The sequence below is a fragment of the Mesoplodon mirus genome (genome assembly GCF_964341445.2).
Source record: "Mesoplodon mirus genome assembly, contig: SUPER_3_unloc_1, whole genome shotgun sequence".
Taxonomy (NCBI): Eukaryota; Metazoa; Chordata; class Mammalia; order Artiodactyla; family Ziphiidae; genus Mesoplodon; species Mesoplodon mirus.
In genome coordinates this window covers 2,985,227-3,005,821 of record NW_028295818.1, presented here as the reverse complement: position 1 = coordinate 3,005,821, position 20,595 = coordinate 2,985,227, and the positions used below count along the sequence as shown (strand labels likewise).

At 37.4% G+C, this 20,595-nt stretch overlaps 1 long non-coding RNA gene across 1 annotated transcript; it reads left to right on the top strand.

Annotated features, from left to right (window-relative positions):
- Nucleotides 1–413: 413 nt before the first annotated feature.
- On the top strand, nucleotides 414–3,134 carry LOC309801617. The gene is made up of 2 exons (XR_014293619.1): nucleotides 414–523; nucleotides 2,264–3,134. It is a non-coding gene; the product is annotated as an uncharacterized lncRNA (long non-coding RNA).
- Nucleotides 3,135–20,595: the final 17,461 nt, after the last annotated feature.

The following is a 20,595-nucleotide window of genomic DNA, read 5'->3' as shown; positions in this document are numbered from 1 at the left end:
TTTTCCTTTTTGTTCCTTTCACTGGGTAATTTCTAAAGTCCTGTCCTCCAGTTTCCTGATTCTTTCTTCTGCATGGTCGAATCTACCTTTGAAACTTTCTATTGAATTCTTCAGTTCAGTTATTGTATTTTTAAAATCTAGTGTTCCTGTTTCTTTGATGTTGCTACTTCCTTGTCAAACTTCTTGTCTTGTTCAAGCATTGTTTTCCTAATTTCACTTAGCTGTCTGTGTTTTCTTGTAGTTCACTAAACTTCCTTAGGAGGATTATTCTGAATTCTTTGACAGTTCATAGATATTCTTTTTTTTTTTTTGTGGTGTGTGGGCCTCTCACTGTTGTGGCCTCTCCCGTTGTGGAGCACAGGCTCCGGACGTGCAGGCTCAGCAGCCATGGCTCATGGGCCCAGCCTGCTCTGCGGCATGTGGGATCCTCCTGGACCGGGGCACGAACCCACATCCCCTGCATCGGCAGGCGGACTCTCAACCACTGCGCCACCAGGGAAGCCCAGATCTTCATTTTTTTAAGGTCAGTTATTGGAGTTTTATTACTTTCCTTTGGTGGTGTCCTATTTGCCTAATTTTTGTGATCCTTGATTCCTTACATTGGTATCTGCATATCTGAATAATTGGGCTCTTCCTCCAGACTTAACTGGGTATTATATTCAGTAGTAGTAGTACATGGGGCTATGAATTAGTTTTCTGGCAGAGAATCAGAGCTTGTATAGGACCTGGCTCTGGACAGGACCCAGAGCCTGTATAGTTCATTGTTTGGGAACCCAAATCAGGCCAGAGTGTGCACTTAATTCCCTGGTCAGGTGAGGGCACTGGTTTTGCCCTGCAGAAGGGGGAGGCCACAGGCTGTGCTGTCTGTTCAAGTGCCACTGTATCTAGGGCTGTTTAATGGGCTGTACAGCTTCCCATGTTCTCTGGTTAGGTTCCCCAGTTGGACGTGCTGAAGGCTGTATTCAGCGATGAGTAGGGCTATGAATTAGATTTCCTGCCTGGGTGCAGCAGGAGAAGCAACTCTAAAGCCAGTAAAACTCTTTGTTGTCTTAACTCAAGCTGATCCACACTCCACGTTCTGTGGCTGAACAAGGCCACTGGCTTTGCTTTGCAGACTATCAGCTCTGTCTACCCTTCTCTAGGCTTGAGCACTACTGGGCCACACAATTTCTAGGAGTTGTCACCAATCCTTCTAGTCAGATGGGCCAGGAAGACACTCTCCACAGCAGATGGGATGGGGCTAGTCCCAGTTCCTTTGCCTGGGTGGGATGAGGAGGGACCACTCCAGGCGACTCTTAATTTCTCAAACAGGCTCCCCAGTTGGGAGGAGCTGGGAGCTCCTCTCAGCCTTGGATATGAATGAATCTCCCTGCTTGTGCATGGTACAGGATCCCTCCACACCTGATACTGGCTCTGCTTTGTACCAGAGCCAGTGATGAGCTCTGGCTGCCTGCCTCTTGGCTGGAGCACGACTGGGCCAAATGGCTTCCAGGATTTATTGCCAGCGCTTTTGGTCAGATGGCCAGAAGACACTCTCCACAGTGGGTGGGCTGTGACTCTGCTCTTTCCCTGGGTATGGGCAAACCAGGTTCAAGGGCCAGATGCGTATCAGGTGGATCTGTACCCTGCTGAGTTCCCCGGTTTTAGTGTCCCACCAACCTGGCTCTGTAGATAAGCAAAGGTGCCAGTTGTGATCACTACTTGGGCACTGCAGGTATGAATTCCATCGGTCGCAATCCATGTGCTGGCTGTTGCATGCCCCTTCCCCCTTCATCACAGTCCAACTTTTAGTGGTCAAACCCTGCAGATTCCCCTGCAATCCCAGTGGAGCAGGTTAGAGCAGTGGCTCCCACAAAGCAACCCCAATGCTAGTGGTGGTGCTTGCTGTCCCCCAGTTCTCTTCTCCTACTGGAGGAACCAGAGGTTCAGGGGAGACCTCACCCATGGTGCCCCACTGGCTTGGGGGAGGGGCAGTGTGGTCAACGTGTAGCTCCTTTTCTCACCCTTCTAATGCAGTCTGTCTTGGTCTCTGTGGTGCACGGGGGTGCTTCAGCCTCACCTCCATGTTCTAGGATTCTCTCAAATAGTGTCCTGTTTCCAAATAATTGTTAGGTGTTCCTCCTGTGGGGGACGTGGAGCCAGGAATGACCTTGGTGATGTCACCCCACTCTGGGCTTACTTTGACAATATGTGTGTCCTTTATAGCCCAGACATTTCTGGTACTTGAAATGAGGTTCTCCTTTTATTGTTCTCCCTGCTTTAGGACCTAAACTGGGAGCTCTTCATTAGCACTGGCACAAAGGCTGCTGAGATGACTAGGAAGCAAGTGCCAAGGAGGATAGTGAATCAAAGAACCTTGATTCATGGAAAAGGAATCCCAGAAGGAGCTCTAAACGTTACACATTCCAAAGGATTTATTCAGAGTTTCCCAATCAAAATCATTTTTACAAAAAAGAAACAGTTCTCAGACTTCGAGTAGTATACTGCCAAGTATGTGGAAGAACATTGCCAGCAGTTGAGTGGTGTGGTCTGCTTTGAAATATATTCAGTTTGCTTAGGATGGACATATGTCTACTTCAAAGTTACTATTTCTTTCTAGTAATGCTGTCTACAGTACTATATTTGCTTTTGGCAAGTTAAGAAAACAATGACATCCCTCCCAGGTTCTAAAACAATTACCAGCATAAAAATACATTAAACTTTTTAGCTGATACTTAAGGAAACCAGTACTAGCTAGCATTCCTACTGATGCTAGTATTCAAAGAGAGGCATGACAAAACCATTAATCTAGAAAACACCAGGTTGGAAAGATGGAGAGAAAGAACTCAAGAGGACTACTTAAGCTGTTGCTTTCTTTACATGTCCCCAAATATGATAATAACCATATAAGCTCCTAAAATAAGTGCAATTTTATGCAAACTTCATAGTATGCCTAGTATGAGGTAAATTTGTACTTTATTTTATAGTATATTTTTATTTTTTATTTTGGTAAAATGTCCCATAATGTAAAATTTACCATTTTAACCATTTTTAAGTGTATCATTTATTGGTATTAAGTACATTCACAATGTTGAGCAACCATTACCATTATCCATTTTAAGACCTTTCTTGTTATCCCAAACAGAAACTGTACTCACTAAACAATAACCCCTTATTTCTCCCCTCCCCTTAGCCTCTGGTTAACTCTATTCTATTTTCTGGGTTTATAATTTGCCTATTCTAACTACCTCATATAAGTGGAATCATATAATAGTTGTCCTTTTGTGTCTGGCTTCTTTCACTTAACATAATGTTTTCAAAGTTTATCCATGTTATAGCATGTAGCAGCATTTCATTCCTTTTTAAAGCCATACAATGTATAGTGATTTTTAGTTGCAAAACACTTTTAGTACATTGTGTTTCTATTATATTAATGATATCTAGCATATATCACTACCATATTACCTTTAGTAGATGCCCAGTAATGTGTACTATGAGTGAGCCATAATTTCATTCAGTCAAAACCCATTGATAAACATTTATTAAGTTCCAAACAGTTTTATGATTTCAATAAATGTGGTAATGGACATAGAGGTTCATGTCTTTATGTCCTGGAGCTTTTACTTTTGAGGGAAGAATTCTTGGAGTGGCATGGAATGGTATTGTTGGATCAGAGATTATGCAGAAACATTTATCATTTGAATACATACATTGACTATAAAAACCATCAACTTCTTCAACAGATAATATTCCTGTATTTTATGTAACCATTTATGACTATCTTAAAAATGAATGCAAGTAATGTAAGGGAATCCACTTAATGTGATTTGAGCAAGGAAACATTCTCACTTTTTTCATTTCTAGTTCATGGAAGAAAATTCCTATACACAAGTATTGAAATATTTCAAGTCTCTGGATCACACATTTCATCATTTCAAAAATATTGCAGAGTACATCACGGATGTCAGTCAAGTCTTGTAACAACAGTGTAGAAAACTAGTAACATTTATAGCTAGTTTGTTTTTAAGCTTCAGCAATGGATCAATTCTATCCAGCCTAATCTGTAATTTTAATTAGATTAATTTTTAAAATAAAAAGATTAATTTTTAATTTAAAAGTATTTTTAGTTCATATTTATGTACCTGCATTATGGTAAATCTTTTATTTTGTTGTTTTTTTTCTTAGTTTCTCTTCAGAGTATCTTTTAAAATTTATTTTTAAACAGAATAATTAAAGCCCAAAGATGAGAATGTCTCATTTAAGATAAACTAAAGGACGTTGGAATAGCTGAAGTATGAACACAATTGGCACAACTTTTCACTACCCTCCTTAGAAGAAGACTGTTTTGATTTGCATGGTCCAAGAAAGGAGAAACAGATAACTTGCTGGGGATTGCATCCTGCTTTACTTAAATTAGACATTAACAGGCTAAAAGGGCAAGGATGAAGCAACATGTTTATAACATATTTTTGAAAAGCTACTTAAAGGTGAAGGGTGGCAAGAACACAGACAGACACACCCTAGACATTTCACTACAATATTTTAAGGTATGCCTTTTCTTTGGTTGATAGGGATGGAGGGACCTATTAATAAACATTTCTCCTATTTACTTTTGTCTTTATTGCTGTCTAATCAAACCCTCATTAAAAAACAGACATAAAACAAATAAGCATTCTGACTTTTGCCTGAATAAGCAACAACAAGCTCACATCTTAAACAATGGACTGCAGTGGCGATGAGACTGAGGATCCTTGGTCATTGCAACAGTAGCAGCAACACAACCTGCTTTGTTCCTTCTGTTGTATACTGCAGAATCTGAGTAAATAGAGAGAAGTCAGTGATACCTTTAGTGCCATTTCTTACACTCCTCTCCATGATCTTTCACACTCAGGTTTTCTGGTCATCTCAATGTAGTGAAAAACCACCAGGATGTTAATACCCTCTATCCATTCACAAAACTTAATGCTTCTGAGACTTGCAGAAATAATGTTGAATCTGAATTGGTGGTACCCAATAGAGTCACTAAGAATAATCCGTCAGACTCACCAAATCCAAATTCAGATTTAAAGGCCATCAAATTTTAAAGATAATGAAGATTTTAAGATTTCCATATTTATTATATATGGTCATATGTAAAAATTTAGAAAAGTAAAATTACATGTATAGGTTTTTAATTATAAGCTATATTCACTGGAGAATTAATGCATTTTTAAAAGGATTCATTCTGAAAAGATTACATTAGCACTTTTTTTAAACCACTACCCTCAAAAATAAATTGTGACAAATCATTGTTCACCCAAGTTTATGTCTCATCTCAAGGAAGTGAGTTGTTCTTGGGGAAATTGCTTTCATCTAATTTGTGCTTTCCTGCAGTGGATCAAGCTGAAATGAAATGGGGCTGACATTCTTAACTATTATTACGTGCCCACATTTACCGGAATTACCTAATGATCAGTACCGAAGCGTTTTATAATAAATAAATATGTATGTACTGAGAGTCTCCACTGATAAAAGTTAGTTGAGACATGGCTGGTGATCCCATAGAAGAGATATCTAGCTTATATTTCTTACATCATCTCCATAGGAGAAAGCAATCCAGGATTGCAAAGCAAGGCATGAGACAGTAGCATCTGGTGTATTTTATAAATGTTTAGATTTCTAGGGAGCTCATTGGTATTACATATTGTGGTAAGCACTCAAATGTAAACTGTTACTTTAAAATAGTAAAATATCAAGACCGTACAAATTCCTGCAACTTAAATGGTCAGTTTGGTATTTGGCTTTATGATAGGCATCTGCAAGATATTTATTAAACAACCAAATGAACCAATACCATTTAATTTTGAAAACTGCCTTCCTAATACAAAAGAATTGGTATTCTACACAAGTTCCTTGTGATTATTTTTGTAGGTGTGGTGGGAATTAATTATGGATGGCACTACCCTTTCTCCTGTTTCTTTTTTTTTTTTTAATTTAAGTAATTTATTTATTTATTTATTTTTGGTTGCGTTGGGTCTTCGCCTCTGTGCGAGGGCTTTCTCTAGTTGCGGCGTGCGGGGGCCACTCCTCATCGTGGTGCGCAGGCCTCTCACCGTCGCGGCCTCTCCCGTTGCGGAGCACAAGCTCCAGACGCGCAGGCTCAGCAGCCGTGGCTCACGGGCCCAGCTGCTCCACAGCACGTGGGATCCTCCCAGACCAGGGCTCGAACCCGTGTCCCCTGCTTTGGCAGGCAGACTCTCAACCACTGCCCCACCAGGGAAGCCCTCTCCTGTTTCTTGTCTGAGGTTTTGGTTAGGTGGAAATTAGAGATGATGGACCTTAAAGTTTGAGCAGTTCAAGACACTCAACCAGTAAGTCAGAAAGAGAAAGACAAATACCGTATGCTAACACATATACATGGAATCTAAGAAAAAAAAAAGGTCATGAAGAACCTAGGGGTAAGATGGGAATAAAGACACAGACCTACTAGAGAATGGACTTGAGGATATGGGGAGGGGGAAGGGTAAGCTGTGACAAAGTGAGAGAGTGGCATGGACATATATACACTACCAAATGTAAAATAGATAGCTAGTGGGAAGCAGCCACATAGCACAGGGAGATCAGCTCGGTGCTTTGTGACCACCTAGAGGGGTGGGAAAAGGAGGGTGGGAAGGAGGGAGACGCAAGAGGGAAGAGATATGGGAACATATGTATATGTATAACTGATTGACTTTGTTATAAAGCAGAAACTAACACACCATTGTAAAGCAATTGTATTCCAATAAAGATGAAAAAACAAAAAACAGTGAGTAGAATTCAAATAAGTAATAGTAGATATAAAAATAATAAAAAAGAAATTTTGGCAAAAAAAAAAGTCACTCAACCAAGCACAATCCATTTACCCAGGACAAGAAAACATATGACATTACTCTTCTTTTTTCAACCACCATGGATTCGAACTTCTAGAAAACTGAAAATGCAAGATACAGGGTTTATTTATTTTTTTAAGTAATTTATTTAATTCTGGCAGCGTTGGTTCTTTGTTGCCGTGCCTGGGCTTTGTCTAGTTGCGGGGAGTGGGGACTACTCTTCGTTGTGGCGCGTGGGCCTCTCATTGCGGTGGCTTCTCTTGTTGCAGAGCACGGGCTCTAGGGCACGTCGGGTTCAGTAGTTGCAGCGCATGGGCTCAGTAGTTGTGGCTCGTGGGCTCTAGAGCGCAGGCTCAGTAGTTGTGGTGCATGGGCTTAGTTGCTTTGCGGCATGTGGGATCTTCCCAGACCAGGGTTCGAACCCATGTCTCCTGCATTGGCAGGCGGATTCTTAACTGCTGCACCAGGGAAGCCCAAGATACACATTTTAATAAGAAAATATTAGTCAACAGTTCTCTTATCTCTGTGTCTTTTTCTATCTCATTGATTGTGAAGAATACAATCATAGAGAAAGCAAAATCTACATCAGTTGAAAATTTTTTCCACCTGCATGCATGTTATAGTGGATGTGTAACATCTTCACAGGGTTTGTGAAATCACTATTTCACCACAGAAATTAAATATGACACTAAAATGATCTGACACTAATTAGTCCATTGAATAAGGGGAGGAGGATCGGCATCTTGGTCATCGTTTAGAAGAAAAAAGAATCATTAACCTGTTAGGCAAAATACTTGTCTTTAAATTATCCCTTAATAAATATAATAGAAAATGAAATAAAATGGCAGTACAGTGTTATGAAAGGAAAGCAATTGGGTGATCTCAAAGTGAGTGAGTATAAAAATCAATATTTTTTGTTTAGTTTGTTAATAATTTTATTCTTAGAGCTCTCAGGCAGCTAGCTTTTGGTCATTTTTAAGATCAATCAAAAAGTTCTAAACATTATTTTTAAGGTATGCAGATCACTAGGCCCTCCTCTCCTCCTTTCTCTCTTTCTTTTAATTTTTTAATTTATTTTGGGGAGTTTTGGCTACCATTTATGTTCTAATCATGTTTTTCAGGAAGTGAATTTGAACTTTGAACCTCACCTAGTTTGAATCCTACCTCTATTGTGTTCTATCTCTATGACTTAGGGTAAGTTACTTAACCACTGTGAATTGTTTCTGGATATTTAAAACAGGAAAATCACAGGGTTGTTGCGAAGATTAAAGAAGATAACATAAAAGGGAACTTACTGCAGTGTTTGAGACATAGTAAGGGTTAGTAAATATTTCCAGTTTTTATCTTTCTAATTCTCGAGAGCAGTTTACAATGAGATCTCATTACCACAGATTTTCCCTAAAATTATGAACCTTTTCCTACCCCTCTCCGTTTTAAAGCAAACCTTGAAATGACTGAACCTCATAGGAAGACGTCTCAATGCAGGGAATCCCAGTAGCAGGAGAGGTTGAAGCTACCACAATGCAAAGTTGTCAGGCTCTGATCTGGCAGTAGCTGTGGGAATTAGCCTTAACTTCTATTTTTAACTCTGCAAGGAGTTGATTGGATGACCTGGGAAAACTCAGTTGGCATCTTATTTTCTTTCTGAATTTCTTTCTGCATCTTATTTTCTTTCTGAATTGTACCATTTGTCTAATCACTCTTTTCACTGACTCATTATCAGAAATGATATCAAGGGTGTTGATTTCAGAAGTAATGTTATAGAAAATGGGAATTGTTCCCTTTCTTAAAAGCAATAGTTGACAATTTTATTTTATTTTTTTCTGGTACAGTATTGAAGTTCCTGGGAGAGGGCAACTTTAATTTATAAAGAGTTGTTAACATTCACTTCCTCTAACAAAAGCCTTTAAAGGTAATACTACTAATTATCTGCCTTGTACCCCAGTCTTTTTTTTTAATATGTAACTGTTGAAGTTTTTTAATGTTAATCAATATCATTAAGTTGTCCAAAAAGGAAAATTAATCTGTTACTCCATTGTACATCATATACAAAGGAATCTTCTTGGTATATGATATCTTTCTATTTGACTGAATCTCAATGAATTGAGAGAGTACATGTAAGAATTTTAATATTCAGAGTCTTATTCATAAAAGTGCACTACTGAGTAGATTCAATCACTAGCAACACCTTTAAACTGAAATCAAAAATAGAGCCTCAATTAACGTGAAAACTTTAGTAGCAGAAACACCTGCCTATAAAAACTACACTGTTAGTACACAGGCGAGTTTTAGTATGATAACAGTTTTGTTGGGCTTGAAAAGCACATAATTTTACATTTTTTTCTTATTTGACTTTTTATCATTATGTGGACCATTTAGGTCTAAGGAAACAAGTACAAAAACTGCCTAAAGCCTCCCATTTAATATGTAAGCCATAGTTGTCTGCAAGAAAGTATTTTGTGGTGATCAACAACCCTAGCCAAATCGGCAATAATTTATTTTAGTTGGTAGAGTCTAATCATGTGTACCTAACTATGTTCTTTTAAGTAAAAAGTGTAAAACATTTTTAGTAGTAAGTGTGTCCTGAATTTCCAAGTCAATACTTTTAATCCCTGTTTGAATACTGAATTCATTAGCTATTCACCAAAGGCTTGAGGCATAGATTTTGGGCCTAGTCTGCTTCTAAGATGAGATGTAGCAAACAGTCTAAATTCCAGTTTTAAATATACACGTGCAAACACATATACACATATATTATACAAAGATTTATATACAGACATTCCCCGAATTACAATGGTTCGACTTACTGATTTTTCAACTTTACCATGGTGCGAAAGTGATACTCGTTTTGTAGAAACTATAGTTTGAATTTTTTCACTTTTTCAAAGTATACTTTGAATTCAGAGTAGAAACTATACTTTTCCCAGACTCCTGATATGCAGCATGATGCTCTCTTGTGATGCTGGGCAGCAGCAGCAAGCCACTCCTCCCACTCAGCGACTCGATCACAACTGACACACTTACAACCGTTCTGGTTTTCACCTTCAGTACAGTATTCAATAAAACAAATGAGATATTCAACAGATTATTATAAAATAGGCTTTGTGTTAGATGATTTTGCCCAACTTTAGGCTAATGTGAGTGTTCTGAGCACATTTAAGGTAGACTAGGCTTAACTATGACAGTTGGTAGATTGGGTGTAGTATAAGCATTTACAATTTATGATATTTTCAATTGATGATGGGTTTATCAGGATGCAATGCCATAGTAAGTTAAGGAAGATCTGTATTTTATGTGTATTATATATATTCATTATATTATCCAATTATGTGTATATATGCATATATATGCATGTATATATGTCTGCTTTCATGAACATTTGCCTTCTATTTCAAGTATTTGATTATATTTATTTATTTTTATTTTTTTTCTTTGGTTATATTTAAAATAAACAGACAAGTTCTTGGAGAAGCATTTGAAGAATCTTTGTTTCCAGAGTCAAGTTTTGCAAAGAAAACTTATTTTTTCACTAGCTGTTTATTTTTCAATAGTTAAAAAAATATTTTTAAATTTTAAAGTGATTCTTTAATATATGAATATGAATATGTATTTACTTCAGGTGCTATATATGTTATTTATACATATGTGTATTTATATATATTTAAATGTTTTTAAACCTGATCTTACTGGGTTATGTCTACTATCCAATTATGTGAGAATAGTGAGATTGTTGCCTTTCAGCTTGGAACATGCTTCTGTTTCATTTGATTATATTTTATCCATTAAGTGCTCTGGCCTTCCATTAGCTCTTTTGCTTTGAGGAATACATTTTATAGTGCATTAGAAATATTCTTCAATTTTTCATGCCATAATTTTCCAGTGTCTCACAAAATCATAATTTGGAATGTTCTGACTTGAATAGTGTTTCAGAATAGAGACTTGTCCCTTTTGGAATCATCAGATCTGTTGGTTAGGTACAGTATTTCTTATTTTTTCTGTTGGGGAAAGGGAGGAAGGAAACTGCAGTATGGAATGTTCCAGTTTTTTTTTTTTTTCTTACGCTTATACCAAAAAAAGGCACTCTTCTAGTAAAACTAGAAACATGAGAGTGGCAGTTACATAGTTCCAAATTAGGACAACCTAATATACTGTAATTTTTTCAAGTAAAAGAATAACCCAGGTAGTATATACTATTAACTAGATTTTTTAAAACAGCCATTTGTTGCTTAATAATTCTATTCTTTTTCCATTCTTAGTTTCATAACATTTTTACACAAAGCTTTATATTAACAAATGCCATCAGTTGTATTGTTGGTTTCCTCCTGCTTTCTGATGAGTTCTATAATTTAAAAATGCTTAAAGTCCAGACTTCTCAACTAGAAAACATTAGCATAGTAAAAGCAGTGTTTTTAAAATTAATTCTGAAATATATTTCTCTTGATGGTAAAGACATATAAGATTACAGATGTGTATGTTTGGATGCTTTATAAATAAAAGTAATATGATTAATCATGTATTAATTTATACTACCAGAAATTCCCTCTAAATCCTTTCTAGGACACAAACATTTATGACATTTCTATATTGTTCTCATTTTATTATTTTAATGAAATATTATATAGGTAGTATTTCATAAAAACATTGCATCAATTGTAATACAAGTTTAGGAATCTTAATTTGGTATGTAAATATACCAACTTCTGTTGAAATTGCTATAGCTTAGGGTCAAAATTAATTTGAAGGTTATTAGTGTTATTATTCTGGTTTTTATTAGCTGCTGTCTCAAATTAGTTATAAAGACAAAAATATCCCTGGCTTAGAGTTTCTGCACTATTAATGACATACCGAGATGTCTCTTGGGTATCGGTAAATGATATATTTTAGAGCATAACTTACGAAATGACTTGCCGGTTGGCAGACCCCCTTTGACAATGAAATACATTTGATAGTCTACCTTTGCAAATTCATTGTACCACACAAATGTGATCTTGGTAATTGACATATGACTATTAAGCTTCAATCATTCTCCATAATATTCCTATTAGCAATTATTAACAGAATAAAGGGGAGATAACAATTCTATAGTATTTATTCAGATTTTTATTTAAAGTCAAGTATAATCTATATTTCTATATTGCTTTTTTAATCTACCACCTCACTTAAGTAGAAGGACGTGTTCTAGAGGTTTGTTATCAGCTTTTAAATGAAGTCATCTTTATCTTTTATTTAAAAATACTAAAAACAAGTTTCATGGTCTTTAATTAAATATAAATAGTGGAATTGTCTATGAAACTTTTGAAGTGGTCAATCACAAAAAAACATAGGGATATGGGGCTTCCCTGGTGGCGCAGTGGTTGAGAGTCCGCCTGCCGATGCAGGGGACGTGGGTTTGTGCCCCGGTCTGGGAGGATCCCACATGCCGCGGAGCGGCTGGGTCCGTGAGCCATGGCCGCTGAGCCTGCGTGTCTGGAGCCTGTGCTCCGCAGCAGGAGAGGCCACAACAGTGAGAGGCCCGCGTACAGAAAAAAAAAAAAAAAAAAAAAAAAAAAAAACATAGGGATATCCTTTAAAGCAGGGGTCCCCAACCCCCTGGCTGTGTGAGGAAATGGGCCGCCCAGCAGGAGGTGGGCGGCCAGCAAGCGAGCGAGCGAAGTTTCATCTGCTGCTCCCCATGGCTCGCCATCGCTCACATTACAGCCTGAACCAACTCTCCTCCCACCACCCACCATGTTGGTGGAAAAATTGTCTTCCACGAAACCGGTCCCTAGCTCCAAAACAGTTGGGGATCACTGCTTTAAAGCATATGAATTTCTAATATATTTATTTAGGTTATAGATGCTGAACCTTTTTTTACATAATAGCTCATAGGTAACCTTCACTATTAAGTATTTTATGATGCTTAGAATCAGAAACAATACAGAAATTAACCAATTAAAATTGTTTTTTGTAAAATGTCAAGTGAGAAGAGAAGAATGTTAAATAATAAATACAGCATATTCACCACTTGGTTTTGAATATCACGCACATAGAGAAAAAAGACCCAAAGAAAATGTAAAAATTATTTATCAATGGTTAACTCAAGAAATAAGAGAGTCAGGGTGACCTTTACTTCCTCCCGTTCTCATTCTGTAGTTCCAAATTCATTGCACTATGTATGTATTACTTTTAGAACTGTTTAAGAAGAAATGTGCCAGTTTGGATAATTTTATTTTAACATCTAAACATTGCCGAGTATTGTTAAAATGTTCAGTTTTTATGTAGCTTTCTGGAAGATCTAGGTGGCCATAAAAAGCTGAATATATTAGCGGAGGGGGAGTTTTCCCTCATCTTGAAATAATAATGATAAATAATATTTTTAAAGCATTAAATAATTTTCAAAGCATTTTTATGTACATTTTCTCCTCAGACCATCCTAACTCTCTAGAGTTGGTAGAAAAAAGATTCTACTCATTTTGCCCAGGGTGGGGATTGGAGAGTGGGAATTGAAATTCATGAAGTTTAGCAAATTGCCTATTTAAGCCATACACAGTTATTAAGTGGCAGGGCCAGAATCCTAACCTGGCCATTCATGCCATGGCCAATCTAGTGCTTTCCTCTATGCTGTAGGAACTGGACATATTTAAGAGGTAAGCACAAACATGGAAATAGGTCTGAATCTTGCTCTAGTTGCAAATTTGCCTATAGACCTCACTGGAGCCTGAACCAGGAAAATCTATATGAATTTCTTTCTTCAACCCAAAGAAATGGCCATGTTAAATAATTCCTAGGTTTAATTTTAAAAAATCGATACTGTCTGTTTTTGCACCATATTCCAGTTTGTGTATCTTGTGTCTCTCAACTTCTCCAAAGAACCATGCTTCCTACCTAAAGGATTGCATTGCTTAAGAAACAAACATTGACAATTCTGATGCTAACCTGAATTAAATAATATACCAATCATTTATGAGATCTGCCTTAGTATTTTTACACTCCTGAAATATCATCTCTATGACCTGCTTTTTAAAATAGTCTGACACCTACCGAGTACTCTTTCACTTCCTACAAGAAATCAAGAAAAAGAAAGCATTTGTGTTTTTAATTTTAGTGAAGGGTTCTTGATTTAAGAATTAGTCATTTAATGTCATTTGAATTTCAAGTGTGCCTCAAGTACTTGAGGTTCTTTCTGTATGACTTCTCCAGAGTTTTCACATATATATCATCATTAATTTCATCTTTCACTTGGGATTAGTACAAGAAAAGTTTTATTTACTACTATTTCTTAGTTTTCTTCATTTCAAATATTCAGAGCCTTGTCAAAAATAATATTACCGTCTTATACTGTTCATTGATAACAGATAATACCAAGAAATTGTGATTCTGGTTTTCAGTTAAAAAAACAAAATGAGAAACTAAAGAAATAATTACTATAACAATGTTTTTCTCCATTTAGCCATTCAGATATTCACATCAGTGAGTGTTAGATTTTGAGACTATGAATCCCAATACTAAATGTTTTATATATTCAGAGAAGTGAAAAATAATAATTATTATGCTTCCTCTGTGCTAAATACTATTTTAAAACCAGTTGGAATCCCCCCTGACAACAATCCTAAGAGGTAGGTACTGTTTGCACCTATTTTACAGCCGGACAAACTGAGGCACAGAATGATTAAATTATTCATGGTCACACAGCTAGTAAGTCACAGATACAGTATTTAAAATCAAGCCTGTTTTTGTGAGAGTCCACATTCCCAACCCCTGTAATGAAAGCGTGTGACCCCTACTATTTTCTATGTACCCATTTACTTGCTTTGTGGAAAGAAAGGGAGTGAGGGAAGAGGAGGGAAAGGGAGGGAGGGAAAGAGGAAAAGAAGGCGGAATGGAGGGAGGCAGGATAATTGTCAAAATTCTGCCAGCTTGTTGCTACTGTGTGTTATTTCTTATAATAAGGTGGAAAATAAGGACTTGTAGAGATTTACATAGAAGAAATAATTTTAAATTTCCTTAAGGGAAGTTTTTGGTAATATTATCAGATGGTGACAGCAAGTGAATTTCTGTTTAATTCTATTCATAATTAAAATGCTATAGCAGGCTCATATTTGGAACAAACACAGTTCTGGTAATTCTCATAGTAATAATTCTACATTTCCTTAAATTTGTTATCATGTTTTTCACCCTCAACACTCTCAGCTTATTTAATTTTGGTACCTACTCTTTTTCAAAAGTCCATAAATTTTAGTTAGGCTTAAATCATAGGAAACTTGAAGAAAGTTTAGAGCTTGTAACAGAAGGAAACCACCCCCTTCCCACCCCGAGCCCAGCTCTGTCCATTTCTATCAGAGCTACTCCACCAAGAATGGAGGAATTATTCTAATTGGTCAGATTTGTGACACATTCTATTACATAGGGTGACTGTATTTGTTTAGAGGTACACAGCAACAGTTCCACATTTCTTCTTGTCCGTTGCCTGGTCCTGTGAAAGCAGGTAAGTGGAGTGAAGATCCTCAAAACCTAGACCTCAGTCTCTTGTTTCTGTTCCATTCCATTCCACCAGGGTGAGCTTAATCCAGTAGAAGAGTGAGCTCTTCTGTGTTTCGCTGGATGGTTCCATGCAGATGAGTCAAGTTCCATTTTGAGCCTGGAAAATCTTGCATGCTGTCTCATCAACTTCTTCCTCTTCTGAGTGTGTCCTCAGAAAATGGTATCATGCCCCCAGTAAGCCTTTACCACAGCTCTGACTCAGGGTTATTAGGAAGGAATTCCAAATCTCAGACATGTTCTGTATTTTAATCAACAGATAATTTGTACTTATAGTTAACATTTACTCTGGATTAGTCACGTGTTCTTATGCAGTTGGAACCTATTTCTGTCTTCATGTGCTTAAAGCTAGGATGAGTATGGATTTTAATCAAGATAATTTAGAAATTTTATTAAGTGTTTCTTATGTGGCAGGCACTGTTCTAGGTACTGGTGATAGAGTTTTAAACAGAGTGGTTACAATCCACACTCTAAGAAAGGGTACTTAACATGAAAATTCATATAGGAAAGATGTACAGAAATCATACGCAAAAAACAAGAGTCCGTTTAATATGCATAGTTGGCATCTTGGGGATAGAAGAAATCTAACACAAGGAGTTTTACAAGACTGATGATATTATAGTCACTTCAGTTGAACTTTGTTCTATTTAAAACAAGCAACCTTTTTTCAAACCAAGTAAAAAAAGTATTGACAGTAATTGTACAACTTTGTAGCTCCTTATTTAGTAAAGAGAGGGTGCTTTGACTTATGATATGAGGCAATTTCAGTATTTTGATAAACTAACCTTCAGCATTTTAGAAATTAAGCTTTTTCATTGATGGAAATTCTAACATTTGCCCATCAGTTTTATTTCATGCCTCCGAAATTAGATTAACTTTTCCAATTTTAAGTGAAAACCTGGCATATTATCTATTGACACTACAGTTCCAAGTTTTATCATAAGAAAAGGTGGGTGAGAGGAATCCCCAGCTCAAAATCCTATCCAAATTTGAATTCTGAAAGTCTTTTTTTGATTGATTAGTAGATGTTGGTATCACATTATTTGCAATGACAGAGGACATTGTCAAGTTGTTATTAGCATTCATTGCCGCACCGGCTTCTGAGAATTCAGTGGGTTTTTTTAAACCACGTTTTCTCCTCTTGACCCATGACTCCAACTCTCAAGATATCTTGACTCATTCATACATCATACATTCAAGAAATAATTACTGATCACATATACTATTCCAGATACCAAGCTGGTCACTAGGGAGTCAAAATGACTAAGGCACAGGCTTGGCTGTCAAGGAGACCCCAATGTAGTGAACCTTTGCTTCTTACTCTTCAAGTGGCATTGATCCTGTGTAACCAGAAGTAATAGGGAATTAAGTAGCATTCATATTGTAATTAAATGTAGATTGAGCCAGATGATTTTCCAAAATCAGGTTTAATCAGAGATAGGGCAAGAGTGTTCTTTGGGATTTTTCCTTGATGAGCATTGTTAACTATCCTTGAGATGCAATAATAGAAGTCAGTGAGTGATTTATCAATTTGGTTTCCTATGGGAACCAAGATGAAGGACGTTTCCTCCTTTAGTCATTGACTTTCTACAGAGATAGCAAAGGCGCTTCAACTTTCCCAGAAAAGCAATCACCAGTAAACAGCAGTGATGGTAGATGTGGGTTATTTACTACCATGGGGTTGAGAATATTAGTGAGCTGCATTTTGACCACTTGTCAAACATTTTGACATCTTGGAACAGAAAGTGTTATTTAAATATAAAAAGCATTTTCTGTTGAATTGCTGTTAGCCATCCGTATGAGGAAATGACCTATTAAGTAATAGATCGGGAATAAGATTGATTTCTGCTAAAGAGTCCTTAAAGTAGCTACATGTTTCAATTTATGGGTGTTTTTCAACCATTTGTAAGTTACCACAGTAAAAACCCCATATAAAAAGCTCTCTGAATTTACTTTCCAGCATTCTTTCCTGGGCTTTCTCTCTCTTTCCCCCCGCTCCCTCTCTCTCAGATCAGAAGAAGAGCAATGGGTCTCAAGCTTTAGCTAGAATCAGAAGGCTTGTCAAAACAATGATTTCCGGAGCCTCAGCTGGGAATTTGCATTTCTAACAAGTTTCTAGGAGAAGCTTCTGCTGCTGTTACATATTTGATGAACCACTGCTCAAGTAAAAGGAATGGGAATTTAGGAAGTAGAAAGATAGAGAGCTATGAAAAGCTGAAGTCAGCTTCTGATCTTCTTCACCAAGCTGCCCAAGCTATTGGGAAGATAATCACTACTGCCCCAGGGAAGCGTATTGAAAGTCACACCGATTAGAATGGGCATCATCAGAAAATCTACAAGCAACCAATGCTGGAGAGGGTGTGGAGAAAAGGGAACCCTCTTGCACTGTTGGTGGGAATGTAAATGGATACAACCACTATGGAGAACAGTATGGAGGTTCCTTAGAAAACTAAAAATAGAATTACCATATGACCCAGCAATCCCACTACTGGCACATACCCAGAGAAAACCATAATTCAAAAAGACATATGCACCCCAATGTTCATTGCAGCACTATTTACAATAGCCAGGTCATGGAAGCAAACTAAATGCCCACTGACAGACAAATGGATAAAAAAGACGTAGTACGTACATAAAATGGAATGAACTTGGGTCATTTGTAGAGACGTGGATGGACCTAGAGACTGTCATACAGAGTGAAGTAAGTCAGAAAGAGAAAAACAAATATCGTATATTAACACACATATGTAGAATCTAGAAAAATGGTACAGATGAACCGGTTTGCAAGGCAGAAATAGAGACGTAGATGTAGAGAAGAAACGTATGGACACCACGGGGGGAAAGCGGGGCAAGGGTGGTGGTGGTGGGATGAATTGGGAGATTGGGGTTGACATGTATACACTAATATGTATAAAATAGATAACTAATAAGAACTTGCTGTGTAAATAAATAAATAAATTTAATTTAATTTAAAAAGTAATTGGCCCTCCTCTGAGTAAGTGATTGCCCGAGGGCATCATGTTGAACACTCTTGACTGTCCTCTTAAGCCCAAGTTTGCAGTGAATGAGCCATTTAACCTCTCTTTACCCCAGTCTTTCTAGATTACAAATAGTAACGGTAATTTCCCTTCCCTCTTGTTAAAAAACAAGACAAAACAAAAAATACGCAAATCCTGATGGCGCTTTCCCTTTGTGGAAAATTCTTTGGATTTATCCATCTATTACTCTGATGTAGTAAAGAAGAAATTGAGCACAATTTCTCTCTGTCCATAAAGATTTTAGGCTTTTAAGCTTAACTCTTTAGCAAAAACTATCAAATGCCTATTCTCCACTGCCTGTGACTAGACAGTTCCTTGATTCTGTCTAAGAGGTGGGGAGCCACAAGGGAACAAGTACTTAAAGAGACTCTAAAAAGCCCTATCTTTTCTGCACCCCCTTCGCCACCACCAGCTCTCCAGTTTATCCACTGCTCTTCTCACTCTTTCCACACCAGGAACACCAGCCTCTTAGTTTGTACTTTCAACACTCAACGTTCTCCCATCCAAAGGCCCTTGCATTTACGATTTCATCCTCTGGAAATGTTCTAGAAAAGTAATCCATACACATATAAATAGAATATGATACTAGAGGTTATGATAATAGATAGGATATGACTACCTTCAAGTCTCTGGTCAAATGTCACCACATCAGTGAGACCTTGATCATCCTATAAAAAACAGCTGTTGTGCATCCCCATGCAGGTGCACACATTAACCTACACATGCTCCATTCCATCTCTGATATAGTTTTCTCCATATGTTTGTTCCCGTCTGCCAAACAATATATCAATATTTTGGTATTGGTTTATTTTCGGTCTCTTCCCTAGGTAGAATGCGAATTCCGTGCAGGTAGAGTCATGATTTTTTCACTGCAGAACCTACAACAATCATTGGCATATAAGAGTCACTCAGTAAATATTTCTAGGGTGAAAAAAAGAAAGGTGATATATCCTTACCTTAGATTATCCACTGCACATTTTGGTATCCTTTGCATTACTTGCTCAAATGATCTTACACTCCAGTCATACGTACCTATTGGCAGTTCTTTAGGACCACCATTGCTCTGTATGCCCTCGTGTGTTTTTTAAAATTTAATTTTATTTTTTAACATCTTTATTGGAGTATAATTGCTTTACAATGGTGTGTTAGTTTCTGCTTTATAACAAAGTGAATCAGCTATACATGTACATATATCCCCATATCTCGTCCCTCTTGCATCTCCCTCCCACCCTCCCTATCCCACGCCTCTAGGTGGTCACAGGACATATATACACTCACTACCAAATGTGAAATAGATAGCTAGTGGGAAGCAGCCACGTAGCACAGGGAGATCAGCTCTGTGGTTTGTGCCCTCTTGCTTTTTAAATCTTGCTATAGCCTCTGCCTAGAATGTTCACTTCTGAAACTTTTTTGTTGTCTTTCACACTTCTACATTTCCTTCAAAACACAAATCAGGTGTCCTGTTCTTCAAAAATATTTCATGATGAACTCATTCTTTCTCTGTGTCCTCCTTCCCACCCTGGCACCCTGTCCTGGCACTTATCTACTCATTATGTTATACTATTCTGTCCAGTTGAAACTCCTCCCAGCTTTACCAGAGACCACTTGAAAGCAGGGACTGCTTCTGACGTCAAAAGCACAATGCCCCAATGCCTGGCATATGACAGCTACTCATAAATGATCAATAAATGAACAACAACCCACCTTATTCTTTTTTCTTATCGTAAGAAGCTACTCTTCATTGCTTTAAACTTCTAAAATTGCCCTGAGGGATATAATAGTAATGAGTGTTCCTGAAAATCAAGAGAATGGACACTTATGATAAGTAGCTTGAAGATCAGCCAAGTGAAAACTGGAATAGCTCCCAAGGAAGAGGAGTGAGGCATTCGAGCTCCTTTAGGAGTAGCAAGTAGCAGTGATGCTGGTGTTCACACTGCCATGAAGAAAACCACTGCCATGTGAAGCTCCTAACACAAGTAAATATGTAGTATCTCTGAGGTATGTGATAGTATGTGAGAGTCGATCATGACAGAACTCTTCAGCAACCTTGTTTCTGGATTTTACCTCATCCAGCATCACTTGGTGTATGTTGAGGTAATGCACAACTTTTACTAGGTAATTAGTCTCGGAATTATTCCTCTAGGGTAGAAAGATGCTATCTTACTCCAATCATGTTGCTATAACAAAATACCACCAACTGGGTAGATTATAAC